Source organism: Rana temporaria, chromosome 12 (assembly GCF_905171775.1).
Source record: "Rana temporaria chromosome 12, aRanTem1.1, whole genome shotgun sequence".
Lineage (NCBI taxonomy): Eukaryota > Metazoa > Chordata > Amphibia > Anura > Ranidae > Rana > Rana temporaria.
The window spans coordinates 90,361,403-90,378,258 of record NC_053500.1 but is presented as its reverse complement, the minus strand read 5'-3'; the positions used below and the strand labels follow the sequence as shown (position 1 = coordinate 90,378,258).

The 16,856-nt window shown below is 45.0% G+C and overlaps 1 protein-coding gene and 1 long non-coding RNA gene across 5 annotated transcripts in view; one reads left to right on the top strand and one right to left on the bottom strand.

Moving 5' to 3' along the window:
- Window positions 1-16,856, top strand: part of COASY (Coenzyme A synthase) — an 855,545-nt gene that overhangs the window by 202,752 nt on the left and 635,937 nt on the right. The gene's annotated exons all lie outside the window — the stretch shown is intronic.
- LOC120919581 lies at window positions 3,131-11,333 on the bottom strand. Its single transcript, XR_005744595.1, has 2 exons — window positions 10,080-11,333; window positions 3,131-4,860 (listed from the first exon to the last, which is right to left on the bottom strand). It is a non-coding gene; the product is annotated as an uncharacterized LOC120919581 (long non-coding RNA).

The following is a 16,856-nucleotide window of genomic DNA, read 5'->3' as shown; positions in this document are numbered from 1 at the left end:
GTGTATGCTCTGGTCGTGGTTATTTTGTCTCCAGACATCAATAAGGGCGAACTCCGTCAGCGTACAACATAGTCTAGTGTGCAATGGCTCATCTGGGCTGGGGTCAGGCCGCGTAGGGCGATCTAGTGTTGGGGTCATTGTGTTTATTAAAGTCCCCCAGCCACACCACCGGTAGCGATGGGTACTGAGCCATGTAAGCAAGGCTCTACGTCACCACATCTGACCTGTAAGGAGGGGGGATGTAGCTAGCTAGAATCAGTATATGGGCACCCCCCACAGTGGCATGCATAAAGAGGTATCTACCCTGCTGATCCGATACCACAGATACCAGTTCAAAAGGAGTAGATTTAGCAACTAGCACTGTAACCCCCTGTGACAGGAAGTCAGGTAAATCTGTGGGTGTTGTCACAGACGGGAGATACATTTGTGCCTGGTAGACAATACACCAATTGTTAGGCGTTGGCTGCAAAAGTAGACAGAAAAGGTCTAAGGGCGTTAAAAAACCTCAGCTGTTCAGAATGAGGCAATTAAGGCCTCTAAGTAATCCAGAGGATTACCACTGATTGGCTGCATCCTGAGGCTTTCTGAGTGAAAGAGAGCAGTAGCTGAAAGTCTTCTGAGGAGGTGATTGATTTTTCTGTGTGACAAAAATCAAAAGACTATTGTTTTTCTGCTGTATGACCAGCAGTGTCTGCCCAGCACTAGGCTGTGCCAGACTCCATAGATGGGTTCCTGTGAGGTGAAGATAGATGCCCCAAGTGGCCAGGGTTTATTTTATGTTTGATTTAGTTTATGCTGTTTGAATGCTTGCACTTGTTTCCAGCAAGATGGAAGAATAAACCAAAATCGTTGTTTTCAACCGTCTTCGACTGCCTGTCTGTATAAATTCAGTGTGTAGTGAACCCATCCAAGGGGTGTCACACCCCGCTACCGAACTAACCTCTTACACATGGTGGAGTGTCGCATGCAATTAAAGTAAACCCAAAATGGAGGATGCCTTTTGGGTTACAAAATGCTCCCGCCACATTCCAACGCACCATGGATAAGACCCTTCGGCCTCATCGAGCCTATGCTGCTGCATACCTCGATGACGTTGTCATCCACAGTGAGGATTGGGAATCACACTTGCTAAAAGTTCAGGCTGTGTTGGATTCCATCTGGAAAGCCAAAAAAATGTACCCTTGGGCTAGAAGAGGCAAAGTATCTGGGGTATACCATTGGAAGAGGTCTAATCAAGCCCCAAATAAACAAAGTTGAGGCTATTCAGGATTGGCCACGTCCCACCAACAAGAAACGAGTTTGTGCATTTTTAGGGATTGCGGGGTATTATCGCGGCTTTATCCCCCATTTTGCCTCACAGGCTACTCCCCTGACCAATTTGACCAAAGGGAAGGAGTCTGTCATGACCAAATGGACTCCCGAAGCAGAAACAGCTTTTCAGGCTTTAAAACGGGCTTTATGTAGTCGGCCAGTTTTAAATTCGCCTGATTTTTCACGGGACTTTGTGGTTCAGACAGATGCGTGAAATTATTATTATTATACAGGATTTATATAGCGCCAACAGTTTGCGCAGCGCTTTACATCAGGGAATGTGGGCTTAGGAGCTGTACTGTCTCAGATTATCAAGGGGGAGGAACACCCTGTTATGTACCTCAGCCGAAAGTTGAAGGCCAATGAGGAGAATTATGCCACCATTGAGAAAGAATGTTTGGCGGTGAAATGGGCTTTGGGTTCTCTCCAGTACTACCTCGTGGGTAGACAGTTTGAACTGGTGACGGATCATGCCCCATTGAAGTGGATGGCACAGAACAAAGGGACCAATAGGAGAATAAATAGGTGGTTCCTGGCCCTCCAGGAATTTAGTTTTGTGGTAACTCATCGCCCGGTTCTAAAATGGGGAATGCAGATGGGTTGTCCCGAGTGCATGCCTGCCTGGCAACCTGTGTCCCAATCCTAGGGTTGAAACAAGAGGGGGGGGGGTTATGTGACAGGAAGTTGGGTAAATCTGTGGGTGTTGTCACAGACGGGAGATACATTTGCGCCTGGTTTAGACAATACACCAATTGTTATTAGGCGTCAGCTGCAAAAGTAGCCATAAAAGGTCTAAGGGCGTTGGAAAACTTCAGCTGTTCAGGATGAGGCAATTAAGGCCTCTATAAGTAATCCAGAGGATTACCACTGATTGGCTGCATCCTGAGGCTTTCTGAGTGAAAGAGAGCAGTAGCTGAAAGTCTTCTGAGGAGGTGATTGATTTTTCTGTGTGACAAAAATCAAAAGACCTATTGTTTTTCTGCTGTATGACCAGCAGTGTCTGCCCAGCACTAGGCTGGGCCAGACTCCATATATAGGTTCCTGTGTGGTGAAGATAGACACCACCAGGTGGCCAGGGTTTGTTTAATGTTTGATTTTGTTTATGCTGTTTGGATGCTTGCACTTGTTTCCAGCAAGATGGAAGAATAAACCAAAATCTTTGTTTTCAACCGTCTTCGACTGCCTGTCTGTATAAATTCTGTGTGTAGTGAACCCATCCAAGGGGTCACACACCCCGCTACCGAGCTAACCCCTTACACCCCCCTAGACATGTTGGTATGAGTGCTATGGTATGCCTACCCCACCCAGGGGCGTTTCAAGGCTGCCTGTAAGTGACCCGTGACATGTGTTTCTACCAAGGCGATGATGTCAGCCCTCTGATCCTTGAGACAATTCAGTACAGCCGTACGTTTGATTTTATCCCGCATTCCCCGCACATTCCATAGTAGGAATTTTAATATCTGCCATACTGCTTAAAGGTATTATCTGCGTGTAACGGATCGGCAGGGTATCTTCTCTATCAAGTAGGGTCTCAGGATCAGTATGCAAATACCTATACATTTTACAGGCAGTACCCGTGCTAATGTGGTTCTATCATTCACATAACCAAACAAACATGTTGCATGCATGAGTGCTCGTTCAAAATCATTCCAAGCACATGGGCACAACGGTGCCAACATTCCCAATGCTTTGATCCGGGGATCCAGCATTTTCCTTCCCTCCCAGCTTCTCACCTCCTGAAGAAGAGTTAAATTAGACACGTGTTATGTCAACAGCTTCTTTCGCAGGACGTTTCTTTCAAAAGTTCAAATAGCTGGGCTTACTCAAAGTATGAGTTTTATTAGCATCTCACTTGGCATCAACTTGTAAATACATACAAAGTTCAAATCTTCATACAGCTTGTTGTAGTAATAACAGAAGATTAGTTAGGTATAAGCTTAAAGAATAGCATAGTAAAAGTTCCTTCGTCTAGCTTCAGTGGTGTGAGAAGTGTCAGCTTCGAACAGCTGTTTGTGAGGTAAGCTTGAGTGTAGGCCTTAAGTAAACAAAGTGTCCTTGCTGTCCTTCTGAAGTGTATGTGTTGCGAATGGTGGGTGAGTGTGTAAGTGTGTCCTATGTCAGTTTAAACTCTCTCTTTATACTATAAAAACCCATATGTCAGCTAAATACATGGTAACGCCTTTTCTCAAAAGGATGCTTAATATGGTTTAAACCAAAGCGAACTCACAACTCCACCCATAACTCTGTCATGTTCAACTTTAGAAATAGAATGTACAACTTCATCCCCATATCTGCATCTCCTTGAGATGACCTAGCTGATTTGATTGACAGCAACATATAGCTGTTTTCTACTAAAACCATTGGGTTGACCTTCTGTTAAATGCCTAATTCTTACATAAGATATATCTTTAAGATTCAGAAGTTCTATACCAAACTTACAAATGCATAATAAACTCATAATTGAATACATATATATAGATATATAAATATATCACTTCACACAAACTCTAGATAATTAAACAAAGAATATCAAAAAGTAACTTTTAACTTTGAAACATATGAAGACAGTATTTCTGGTTTTACTCTGATACATGACTCTGTGAGTATTCTTATCCGTGAACCCAGTGACCTCCTGAACCCATGTCAAACTTGGACATCCTTGGGACAACTGGACAAGACTCCATTCATACATACCTAACCTATTTCAAGATCTGTCTTTTGCTAGGTCATGTCATTAAATGATGACTTCAACCCTGTAAACCAAAGATCTTGATAAAAAGCCAAATTAATATAATTATTCTACAATTCCCCCTGAATATAATTTATTATATTACCTAAATCACGCACACTTCATTTATGGCCCTTTCACACACATCTTGAATCAGTTGCTCCAGATGTACCACAGTTTACCATCGGATCAGTTAAGCCAGATGTGATTCTCCGAGTAAGAATACTTGTCATGATTTCTTCACCTTTTTTCATTTCTTTCTTAAGTAATTTGTAAAACTGTTTCATCTTAATCATTATACAGATTTGAAATAATATGCATAACACCATAATAATAAAAATAATAACTATTGGATGCAATAATATATTTCCTGCTGCAGTAACTACTGAAGTGTTTCCCCAAACTGATATAGTTTTCTTAAAATTCGCCCAGAAAGAATTTGATGATCTTGGATTCTATTCTGGCGTGAATTTCAATGGTGTTGCTATGGAAAAAGTAAAAACTCATGCAACAAGTAACCCCATATCCTATGCAAGCGTATCCATATATGTCATTGCTTGTGTCAAAGTCACTGTATCTTGGAAAGTGTCTCTTATTTCTGGATAGCTGCAAGTCTCTTTTATGCAGGGTCTCAGTCTTGTTATCTTCTGCTGAACTTGAAAAAGTCAAGTAAGTTTTTATGAAGAAAAATGTCATTAATGGAAAAAGGAGTCCTGAGATAATGAATTTTCTCCTTTTTGTGTATTTTCTTGCTTTCCAATTTTCTTTTATTTCTTCTTGGAGTTTTGTGTTCCTCCATGTTTGGTTATCAGATGCCATATCTGTAAAAGAAAGGCAATATCATTATCTTGGCATGAACAATTTGCATTGATCAGTGTGAACCCATATTTTTTGTTGTCTCCGTGCATTTTTCACAGAGTTGAGAGGCCTTTGGACTTGTATCATTACACCTAATGTATCCAAAATCTCAAAAGGACCTTCCCAATTACTTTGCCATGGTCCGCTTTTCCTAAAAGTTTTAATCATGACTTGTCCACCTTTCTCAAATTTTGAGGTATGTGGAGGAATCATTTTCTGCATGTGAGAAGCTGCATGTGGCAAAATGACGTTCAGATTGTCTTGCAACATCTGTAACCATTTTGTTTTCTCAATTGCTTCTTTTTGCGGAGTGGACAAAAATGGTTCATGTGGGAACACAAGTGGCATTTTTCTACCTATCATCAATTCAAATGGACTGTATTGAGTAGATGAGGACGATGTACTTCTGATACTCATCAGAACAAAAGGTACAGCATCTACCCATGTATTTCCTTTGTCTAATAACATTTTTGCAATCCTGGATTTGATAGTCCTATTCATTCTTTCAACAATACCTGCAGATTGTGGATGGTATGGAACATGAAATCTTTGTTGGACTCCCAGAATTTTACACATTGCTTGCATTACCTTACCTGTGAAATGCGATCCTCGATCAGAACTGAGGTTCACTGGGATCCCCCAAGTTGGAAAAACATGATTCATTAACAATCTTGCAGTTGTCAATGCATCATCTGTACGAGCAGGTAAGATTTCAACCCACTTAGAAAACACATCTACGATTGTGAGCGCATACCTGAACCCGTTTTTTCCTGTAGGCAATGGTCCTATATAGTCAATTTGCAATGTAGACCATGGACCATCAGCTGGAGGAACTCTTTGTAAGGGAGGCTTTTGTCCCTTTGGTCTGGGATTCACTTGAGCACAAATAAGACAAGATTGAATCACATTGTCTACAGTTTCTTCCATTTTTTCCCAGTAAAACTTTTCTTTGAGAACTTCTAGCAATCTCTGCTTTCCTACATGGCCTAAGCTTTCATGATTATATTTTGTGAACTCACCTTGTAAATGTTTTGGTAATACAGGACGCAGATGCCCGTTTGAATCATGGCACAATATCCCATTTTCACAAACAAAGGGAAAGTTAGCATCCCCCTGAGAACCAGATAAGGACTGATCCTTTTTCTGTTCTTCTGCAAAAGAGGGTATCTGTGTATCTGTCTTTTTGACTATATCCACTGAAACTGGCTCAATTGGAATTTCAGACTGTTCGACAACAGCTGCTTCCTTTGCTAACATGTCAGCTGTCCCGTTACCAATGCTAAGCTCATCACTGTCCTTTCTATGAGCTGGTACCTTCACAATAGCATAGACACAAGGTTTTTTCTCTGCTAGTGCAAAAATTGATTCAAGTGTGTCTCGATGCGCCAAAACTTTGTTGGATGCGTCTACAAAACCTCTTCTTTTCCAAATTGGCAAATAGTCAGTAAGAGAACGCACAACATATGAACTGTCACTATAGATTGCTAGTGGACCCTTGTTCTCTTCATTGGCCACAGTCAGAGCTGTCTCTACTGCTAACAATTCAGCTTTTTGTGCTGAAAAGTATCCTGGAAGTCTGTGTTGTATGGCATATCCTCTTTTTGGAAACCAGATTGCATAGCCTGCAAAATATTCTCCTGAAACGCAATAGCGTGAACCATCTACAAACACTGGTTCATCAGTCTGCTCTGCTTCTCTGCGAAACAGAGGAGAAGTGGAATCCTGGACTTCACATGAACACTCATGTTCCATTCCATTGTATTCCATCAATTGAGGGAGTACATATTTGGCATTATGATCAATCTGGATCTGTTTAGGTGATAAAGCCAACAACCATTGTGAAAATCTTTGATTGGAAACACCTTGAATATTTTTCTCAAGGAGAAATTTCAAAGTGGAATGCGGAGTTTGTAAGACAATTTGGTTAAATCCTACAATGTACTCGGTTGCCTTCACTGCATAGTGAACTCCTACCAATTGTTTTACACATGTGTCAAAACCTCTCTCAACTGGAGTTAAAAGTCTGGAGAAATATCCCAAAATCCTCCAATTTCCTCCTTGTAATTGAAGTAACACTGAAGAAATTGCATTTTCAGATGTATGCACCTGCAAAGCAAATGGTGCTTGCCTTTCTACTGTTGCTAGGGCTGGTGCAGTTTGCAAGTCTTTTTTCAAAGATTCAAAATCTCTTTGCTGTACTTCTGTCCAAGGACCAAAACCATTTTCCTCATTGGTCTTTAGAAGATTGTACAGACTTTTTGCTTTCTCTGCAAACGACTCAATGTACTCTCGGGAAAAATTCACTAATCCTAGGAATTGTCTCAGAGCTTTAAATGTGGTTGGTACGGGAAGTGCAGCAATAGCATTAACCCTTTCTTGCAAAGGTTGTCGTTTACCCGGACTGATCTGAATACCGAGAAACTTAACCTCGCGTTTCATGAGCTGAACCTTACGAGTATTCAGCTTGAGACCTGCATCATACAGCAGATCAAACAATTCCGCTAGAAGGGTCAAATGCTCTGCTTCATTTTCCGAAAAAAGCAAGACATCATCTACATATTGCAAAATACAGTCTGGCCTAGAAAATTTTGATAAGACTTTCGCTAGCGCTTGATGGAATACACTAGGACTTAAGTGTAAGCCTTGAACAAGACGAGTGAAAGTATACTGCTGGTTCTTAAAATAGAATGCAAACTTGTATTGACAACTTTTGGTCAGAGCTATTGAAAAAAAACCATTTGCAATATCAATCACTGAAAACACTTTAGCTTTTGCGTCAATTCGGGACATGATGTCAGGTGTTTCTGCTACTATCGGGGCACAATTTGGAGTGTATTTATTCAGCATTCTGAGGTCTACCAGAAGTCTGAAAGCACTAGGGTCATCTCGTTTAGGTACTACCCATAACGGATTGTTTGCTACAGAATTAGTTTTTCTGATAATACCCTGTTGCAAAAGCTCTTCTATAACTACAGATACTGGTTCAATAGACTCTGGGGGCAATTTGTATTGCTTCTGGGCTGGTGGATCCCGCCCTTGCACATCAACTTCTATGCCTTTGAATAGACCTGCCTCGTTTTTTCCTTGGCTCCACAGATTTTTGTATGATTTGACCAATTGTTCCAGATCTCGATTGTCACCAATATCTGGCCATTTATGGTCTTCAGCAACCACTTCTGCCAAACAGATGCTGCCGACTTCACAGTAATCTGCTGGGTCAATTACCACAGGCTTACGATTAATGGAACCTTTCCAGATAACACTATTACCTAGATCAATTATCCAACCTCTTTGTTGAATGATATCTGTTCCAATTATATTCTCTGCACCTTGAGAATACCAGATATCGATCTCGGTATCCAAATGTCCAGGAATTTCAAACGAAACCTTTTTACACTTTGAAGCTTTAGAACTACCTGATCCATTAAATCCAACAACTGTACAAATTGCTGCATCTGCTGAAATAGGTAATTTTACACCTGTAATCGATACCTCGGCTCCCGTATCACATAGAAAACTGAGTTTTTGTCCATTTAATTTTGCTTTGATATAAGGACGTCCACATTTATCTAGACTTATTGGTGCAACATATTCTAGATAATGAGACTTTATTTCCTTTTTATTCTGTAGTCATGGGGTAGGCAATAATGGGTTTGAATCACCAGTGGCTGAGTGAGGTTTTTTTTCATTCATGCCACCGCTGATTGACAATTCTCTGATTTGCTTTATCAGAGGAGCATAGGGAGAAGAAGATTGAGTAATATTTGGACGAGGAGGAGCAGAAGGTTCAAGAGCTATAAGTCCATTCTCTTTACCTATATGTCTTGAATCTTTCGTCTGCATATCTCTTAAGAATTGTTTACATTGATAACGTGCATGACCTGGTCTCTGGCAATAATAACACGTGATGGGCTCTCTCTGTCTCCCTTGCTTCCACCTGTCATAGCTATTAGGAGCTGTCCAGCTTGTTTTGGCTGGAGTCTGACTATTCTGTTTTAAAGTGTCTTTTTGGATCAAAGCGATCTTAGATTTAAGATTGCCCTGTCTCATTTGTCTTCGAACTTTATCAATGAAACTTGCCGCTTCTGATAAAGATTCTTTTTCTTGTGCAATGGCTAATGAGGTAGGATCAAGATATTTACATTTCTTTGTAAATGCTCTAATAATCCCTGAATCGCTTTCATCATCTACCCCCAAAACCATCTTGTATGCTTTTGAGAATTTATGCATGAAATCAAATGGATTTTCTGTAACTGAAGTTTGAAGGGAGTCTAATATTTCAATAGACGGTACCTCCTCACCTGTTGTGCATAGTAACAATTGTCGTAGTCTGTCTGAATTGTCACTGTGTATCTCCTGTCCATCGTCATCAATAGTAGGTGACTTTGTTAATCGTCGTGCATAATGTGCAGGTAACCAAAGATAAAATATATGATTACGCTGTTCTTCTTTAAGGTTGTATCTGTCAGTGTAGGACTCAAATATGTCTGCGTTATGAAAAGCGTCCGCTCTTAAATCATAAGCAGGGATGTCTTTTAAAACTTTAATTAACTGATCATGTATTTGTAATTTTAATTTAGCGGCACGATCAAGTAGTTTTCTCTTTCTAACCTCTGTTTCATCCTCAGCGGCCTCTTCGTTTATTTCTGAATTATCAGGAATATAGGAAGGCTGAGGCTTTGATGTTGAGCCCTTTTTCTTTTTGTCATCTGTAGATAACACAGCAATCTGTGTCAATCTACTGTCATTCTTGAGTTTCTCCAAAAGATTTGTTTTGGAGTCAATCTGTTGCTCAAGATTCTCTATGTAATTGCAAAAAAGCTCACAATTTGGACAATCAGTAGAATCTTGGGACACATTTTCATGTTTCCCTCTGTTCTGTAATGTGTTACATTCTGTCTGTTCTACAGTACACACATTTTTAGCAGGTAAATCAACATTAATAATCATTTTGTTAAATATTCTTACCAACTTTAAAATGTTAGCTATCTTTTTACGCTGCTTATACATAGTAAACCTTGATTTGTCAATCTGATCATTGGCATCTAAGCATGCTCTGTACATATAAGCCCAAAGATGACTGTCATTTGGATAATAAGACACATCTTTAAATTCTAGCTTACTGTCTCTAACTAATTCATCAATAAAATCCATGTTTTATGTTTGTTTTTTTTTCACTCACCGTTAGTCGTGGGATTTCACGTCTTAGCCGGCTTGGTTCCTTCAATCTTTTGTCCTTGTAGGATGAAGAGCAAACGTCCTTTCTAGATTCTATAATCGGAGTTTTCCTGCGACTTGAGAACTCATGAATGGGTCTCTTCCCCCTCTTGTGGCAAGGTGTTAGGAAAACCGATTAATGAGCTGGCTCGCCATTGAAGAAGAGTTAAATTAGACACGTGTTATGTCAACAGCTTCTTTCGCAGGACGTTTCTTTCAAAAGTTCAAATAGCTGGGCTTACTCAAAGTATGAGTTTTATTAGCATCTCACTTGGCATCAACTTGTAAATACATACAAAGTTCAAATCTTCATACAGCTTGTTGTAGTAATAACAGAAGATTAGTTAGGTATAAGCTTAAAGAATAGCATAGTAAAAGTTCCTTCGTCTAGCTTCAGTGGTGTGAGAAGTGTCAGCTTCGAACAGCTGTTTGTGAGGTAAGCTTGAGTGTAGGCCTTAAGTAAACAAAGTGTCCTTGCTGTCCTTCTGAAGTGTATGTGTTGCGAATGGTGGGTGAGTGTGTAAGTGTGTCCTATGTCAGTTTAAACTCTCTCTTTATACTATAAAAACCCATATGTCAGCTAAATACATGGTAACGCCTTTTCTCAAAAGGATGCTTAATATGGTTTAAACCAAAGCGAACTCACAACTCCACCCATAACTCTGTCATGTTCAACTTTAGAAATAGAATGTACAACTTCATCCCCATATCTGCATCTCCTTGAGATGACCTAGCTGATTTGATTGACAGCAACATATAGCTGTTTTCTACTAAAACCATTGGGTTGACCTTCTGTTAAATGCCTAATTCTTACATAAGATATATCTTTAAGATTCAGAAGTTCTATACCAAACTTACAAATGCATAATAAACTCATAATTGAATACATATATATAGATATATAAATATATCACTTCACACAAACTCTAGATAATTAAACAAAGAATATCAAAAAGTAACTTTTAACTTTGAAACATATGAAGACAGTATTTCTGGTTTTACTCTATGATACATGACTATGTGAGTATTCTTATCCGTGAACCCAGTGACCTCCTGAACCCATGTCAAACTTGGACATCCTTGGGACAACTGGACAAGACTCCATTCATACATACCTAACCTATTTCAAGATCTGTCTTTTGCTAGGTCATGTCATTAAATGATGACTTCAACCCTGTAAACCAAAGATCTTGATAAAAAGCCAAATTAATATAATTATTCTACACCTCCCCAACTTGGTGGAAGCATGCAGTCCCTTGCAACCTTTATATGAATTGGCTTCCAGCCATCAACATTAACTGGAGGTACTGTACTTAAATGGTAGTAAACAGGTATGAAATAATGAAAAAACGATGGGGGTTGCAAACATAAACATAACGGGGGCGATTATTCACTGTGTAGCGCAAGATCAGGGCACTAAGCATGTCCTAAACGACTATTCCTCTGTGAGACTCACGCTGCAAGGATACATAGTCAACTTTGTGCACTAAAGTTCTTGGGGCCTCAGCCCTATGGTATCTCCATGAAAGTGCTGTGGGGGCATCCAGGGGTATAAGGTGTTAATCTCTGTAGTCCAAGCAGCTCCAGGCCAAGGGCCGAGTGTCCAGGAGTATCGACAAGCGAAGCCCCCTCACCCCCAGGGAAGCCTGAGGTTCGGGCCCCCAATAGGGGGGCCTCCAAACATACATCATAAAATGCGTGGTCAAAAATTGTGGGGGGGGGGGGAGAGGCAAAGGAGGAAGCTTGTGCTTTTTTTAGTAAGATGAAACTACCCCCCACAGCAGAGGGGACATTTAGAAACCGAGTGGGGCCTGCCAGCTTCTGGCAAGGGCAACAGTACTCACATTAACAGGCCATGCAGTTGTTCAGCCATCTGGGCATCCTCGTTGATCCAGCCAATGCGCCGCCGCTTTCGGGTCTTCAAAAAATAGGGCACTGCCATCCTTCACTCTCAATCTGTCCGGGAACAACATAGCATATTTAAGGTGTATCACCCTGAGCCGCCGCTTCACATCCTGCAATTGTGCCCTCTTTCTTTGGACTTCATTAGAGAAGTCGGAACACCGCGACATGGCCGTTTCCCAGGGCGATGTTACCTTTCTCTCTAGACAACCAAAGGATTTTATCTCTGTCTCTGAAATTAGGAAACTTGGCGATAAAGGTTCTGGGGGGGGCTCCCGCAGGTGAAGGGTTAGCTGGGATGTGGTGCGCCCTTTCCACTGAAACATAGCAGAAAAGGCTTCTCTTCCAAAATATTGGATCAGTAGGGATTCCAAGTATTCAGCAGGATTGGTACCTTCAGCCTTTTCAGGTAGACCGATAAACCGGAGGTTGCAGCGTCTCAAACGGTTTTCCATGTCGTCCTGATGAGCGTGTAGCTGGTGGATCTGGTGTTGCAGGTCCTCTGTAGTGTGGCTCAGGGGGTGCAGAATGTCCTCTTCCGCTCCGATACATGTCTCGGCCTCCGTGACTGTCTTTTACCTTTTAGATAGGTCCTGTCGCAGGAGGGAGATGTCAATCTTGACCTTCTCTATTTTGGCGGTAAGTGTCCCCTGCAGCGACGCAATGGCATCCAGGACCCTAGCTGTATCTGTGCCCTGTTGAACTGCCGCGGAGCAAGTGCCGTCGCTATCCTTGGCCTGCGGTTCCTGATCCTGATGGCGGTATTTCGCCAGCTTGTCCACCGCCTCAGATGTTCTTTTCGGCGGAGACATGTTCCCTCCCTGCTCTGGAGTGTGACCAGGCGGTCACCGAGTGCTGCTAGAAGGCCGCTGCTCTGAATTGTAGGTCAGAGCCACAGATTGTGCCAGAGGGCAAATGTAGGGCTTGTATGCATTGCCACAGTGGCCTCAGGCAGACCAGTGGCCGTTCCAGGAGGTGATGTGCCCCTGGGCAGTCAAAGAGGCCAGGAAAGCTTGCCCAGGCTGTCACCGGGTGGAGCAAGATGGCCGCCGCTCTGGATAGTAGGCCGATGCCGCGGCCCATCCAGAGGCAGGGTATGTGTGAGGCCCGTCGGTGTCTCCAGGCCGTCCGGCTGCCACTCCTGGAGGGGACGGATTGCTGAGGAGTCAGGGAGAGCAGGGGAGTGTGCTGGAGGCTGCTGCCGGGTGGACCAAGATGGCCGCCGACCCGAGAACCAGGTCGAAATCACGGCAAAGACAGGGTGTGGGTGTGCCTCGACGGTGTCCGCAGGCCGTCCGATCACTGTTGCAGGAGTTGGTGGAGTGCTGAGGTGCCAGGGGGAGCAGGAGTGTGCGCAGGAGGCGGTTTCTCTGGGTGGACCAATATGGCCGCCGACCCGAGAACCAGGCCAAAATCGTGGCAACTACAGGGTGTGGGTGCTCCTCGGTGGTGTCCCTAGGCCGTCCGGCCACTGTTGCAGGAGGTGGTGGAGTTCCGAGGTGCCAGGGAGAGCAGGAGTGTGCGCCGGAGCCAGCCACCGGGTGGACCAAGCTGGCCACTGACACGAGAACCAGGCAGAGATTGCGGCCTGCCCCGCGGCAAAGACAGGGTGTGGATGCGTCTTGGCGGAGTCCCCAGGCCATCCGGTCACCGTTCCTGGGGGTGATGGAGTGTTGAGGTGTAAGAGGGAGCAGCAGTGTTGGCTGGAGGCCGCTTCCGGGAGGACCAAGATGGCCGCCGCTCCGGTAACTAGGCCGAAGCCGCGGCTTTTCCCAGGGCAAATCCCGGATCGGAGAGTCCATCCACAGCGGCCCCAGGTGGCGTTCTATCAATCTTCCAGGCTCCAGGGGCAGCAGATGAGGCAGCACAGGTCCGCAGGTGCATGTAATGGCATCAGATGCACAGGATACAGGCAGGATGATTGTAGCAGGATTACAGGCAAGCGGAGCTCACTCTAGTAGCGACCTATTCCATTGCTCTCCAGGCCACGCCCCCTGGATGACAATATTTAGCACTGGCAGATGGCACTGGATGGCATTGGCACGTGGCACTGGATGACACTAGTTGGCATTGGCAGATGGCACTGGCAGGTGGCACTAGGTGGCAGGTGGCACTGGATGGCACTAGATGGAACTGGCAGGTGGCACTGGATGACATTGGCAGGTGGCACTGGATGGCACTGGAAGGTTGGCACTAGCAGATGGCACTGGCAGGTTTCACAGCCGATAATGAAACTGCTCTCTGCAGCCGTGAAACTGTATGGGGAGAGAGAGAGAGGGGAGTTCACAGATTCAGAGTGATGTCGGGGGTGGGCGGGACCCAGCAGCTATCCAGCCAATGATCGGGGTGTTAAAGAAAGAGGCTGGGCCACATACATGTAGCGGTCTGCCCAGATCTCATCCCATTTGCTGGTGTTGGATAGCTGGGTCCCGCCCACCCCATTGGCTGGTGTTGGATAGCTGGGTCCCACCCACCCCAGGTACCACCCACCCTGATATCAGACCTCTCTAATGACAGCTCCCTTCTCTCTCTCTCCTTAATGTTTCACACACGCAGCGCTGCTCCCTTCTCCACACTCTGCAGACACAGGTGCGTGCTTTCTTAAATATCGATCTGATTTGGATAATAATCGGCCGATGCGTGCAGCAAAGTGGACATGGAAGTAAGCAAAGGGAAAACTCCATATAGTGTAAAAACCTTTTTATCAGAGAGATAAACACCCCCCATATCAAACGTGCTTCCAAAATAAAACTTGGCTAAAACGTGTCACTAGAGAGTTACATCTGCTCAATCACACGTTTCGTGATTGGCCCACGTCTTCAATCACAGAACGCATCAGGTCGTGTCCACGCGACGTATCGTTTCACAGAAAGGGAGCATCTACCCGGGACTCGCCTAGCAACTAGATCGTTTGAAGGAGCCTCTGAGTGAGCAGATGTAACGCTAGTGTCACGAAAGACGTTCTGTTTTGCCCCGACGCATGCGCGCATCAATGTGCCTGGTGCGCGCGGCGGCGTGCGTGGCGCGGAAGCGACGGTGTTTGGCGCCAAGAAACGCTATTTAAACTGCCTGATGCCTCTCCATCTTGCTGACCAGTCTACAGCGTTTACCTAAGAATCTGCACCTGTTACCTGTTGATCTCCTGTTTACCTGACCCGGCTTCCTGTGACCTTCCTTGCCTGCAACCTGCCTACGACCCCGGCTTTACCTGACTACGGCTCCTGCTTAACCCCTGGCTCTGTCTCTGCCCGCCTGTGTTACCGACCCGGCTTGGACTTTCGACTACTCTCTGGACTTACCCTGATTCCTGAACCACTTACCGGTGTTCCGTCCAGCTTGCTCATCTACCTGATTCCTGTACCTGCTAGTGCCATACCACCGCCTCTGCCTGCTGCTTGGTGCTTCTCCTGGACCAGCATACACCTGCCTGCTATCGCTTCCGGACCGCTACCCAGCTTTACCATCAGGCACTTGTGCCCCTCCGGACTCTTGACCCTCTGTCTATTCTACCAGGAGGTCCTGAGTCGGAGGCTTACGAGAGGCCGCTCCCTGCACGTTTAGCTCCATAACCAGGTACGTGACAGTACTGGTCAGCCATGACTGAGCCCACGCAGGGAGCGTCTCCCATGGAGGACTTATGCCGCCATCTGGATGGCCTCACCACTGCCGTGAGGAACCTGCAGGAGGGATACACCCGTATGGAAGGACGGGTCCAGACCCTGGCTGCGGCAGCCCCCGCGGCATCCGGATCCTCTGCTCCTCCATCAGTAGTAATGCTGCCACCAGAACCCAGGGTCCCTACTCCAGAGAGATTTTCTGGGGACCGCAGCAAATACAGGGCCTTTCGCAATGCCTGCCAGCTGTTCTTCGCCCTGCAACCCAGGACTTTTTCAATGGAATCCACGAAAGTGGGCTTCGTCATTGCCCTACTAACCGGCGAGCCCCAAACCTGGGCACACCGTCTTCTGGAACGGAAGGAAGAAAGCCTTAATCGGCTGGATACATTCTTCCAGGCCATGGACCTTATCTATGAGGATACCTAATTAGCGGCCTCAGCAGAAGCGGCCTTGTGCGCACTACAACAGGGGCGCAGGGCGGTAGAGGACTATGTGGCCGAGTTCAGACAATGGAGTTCCGATACTAACTGGAATGATTCCGCTCTGCGCCACCAGTTCCGCATGGGTCTGTCAGAATCACTAAAAGATGAACTGGCCCGAGTGGGCATCCCTGCAACACTAGAAGCCCTAATTCTTCTATCAGTCCAAATTGACAGACGTCTAAGAGAACGACGGGCGGAGCGCACATCCGGCCCCGCACGACCAGTGTGGATGATGCCACGAGTATCAAATTCTCCTTATCCACCTCCTCCAAATCCTGTACCAGCCTCCGCTGACACCTCAGAGCCCATGCAACTGGGCGTGTTTCGGCCATCACTGACCCCGGAAAGCGCCAACGGCGCCATTCTAACAACCTTTGCCTGTACTGCGGGCAATCCGGGCATTACGTAAGGACTTGCCCCGCCAAGTTCCGTAAGTCTTCAACTCTCCCATCTGCTCTCTTCCACCCTGTGTAACAATAATACTCACTTGGCTATTTCCATTTTTCTGCAGCTCCCAGGAAGGAACGTCCGGCCCCCGCCATTATTGATTCGGGTGCCTGCAGCGGTTTTATGGACGCATCTTTTGCCATCAGACATGGAGTTCCTCTTCGACCCAGGCACCAGGAACTCGCCGTCCATCTAGCCGATGGATCCGCCATTAGATCCGGCCCTGTGACTCAAGAGACAGTCCCATTCTATGCCCTCATCCTTAAAAACCATTGGGAGCTACTATGCCTGGAC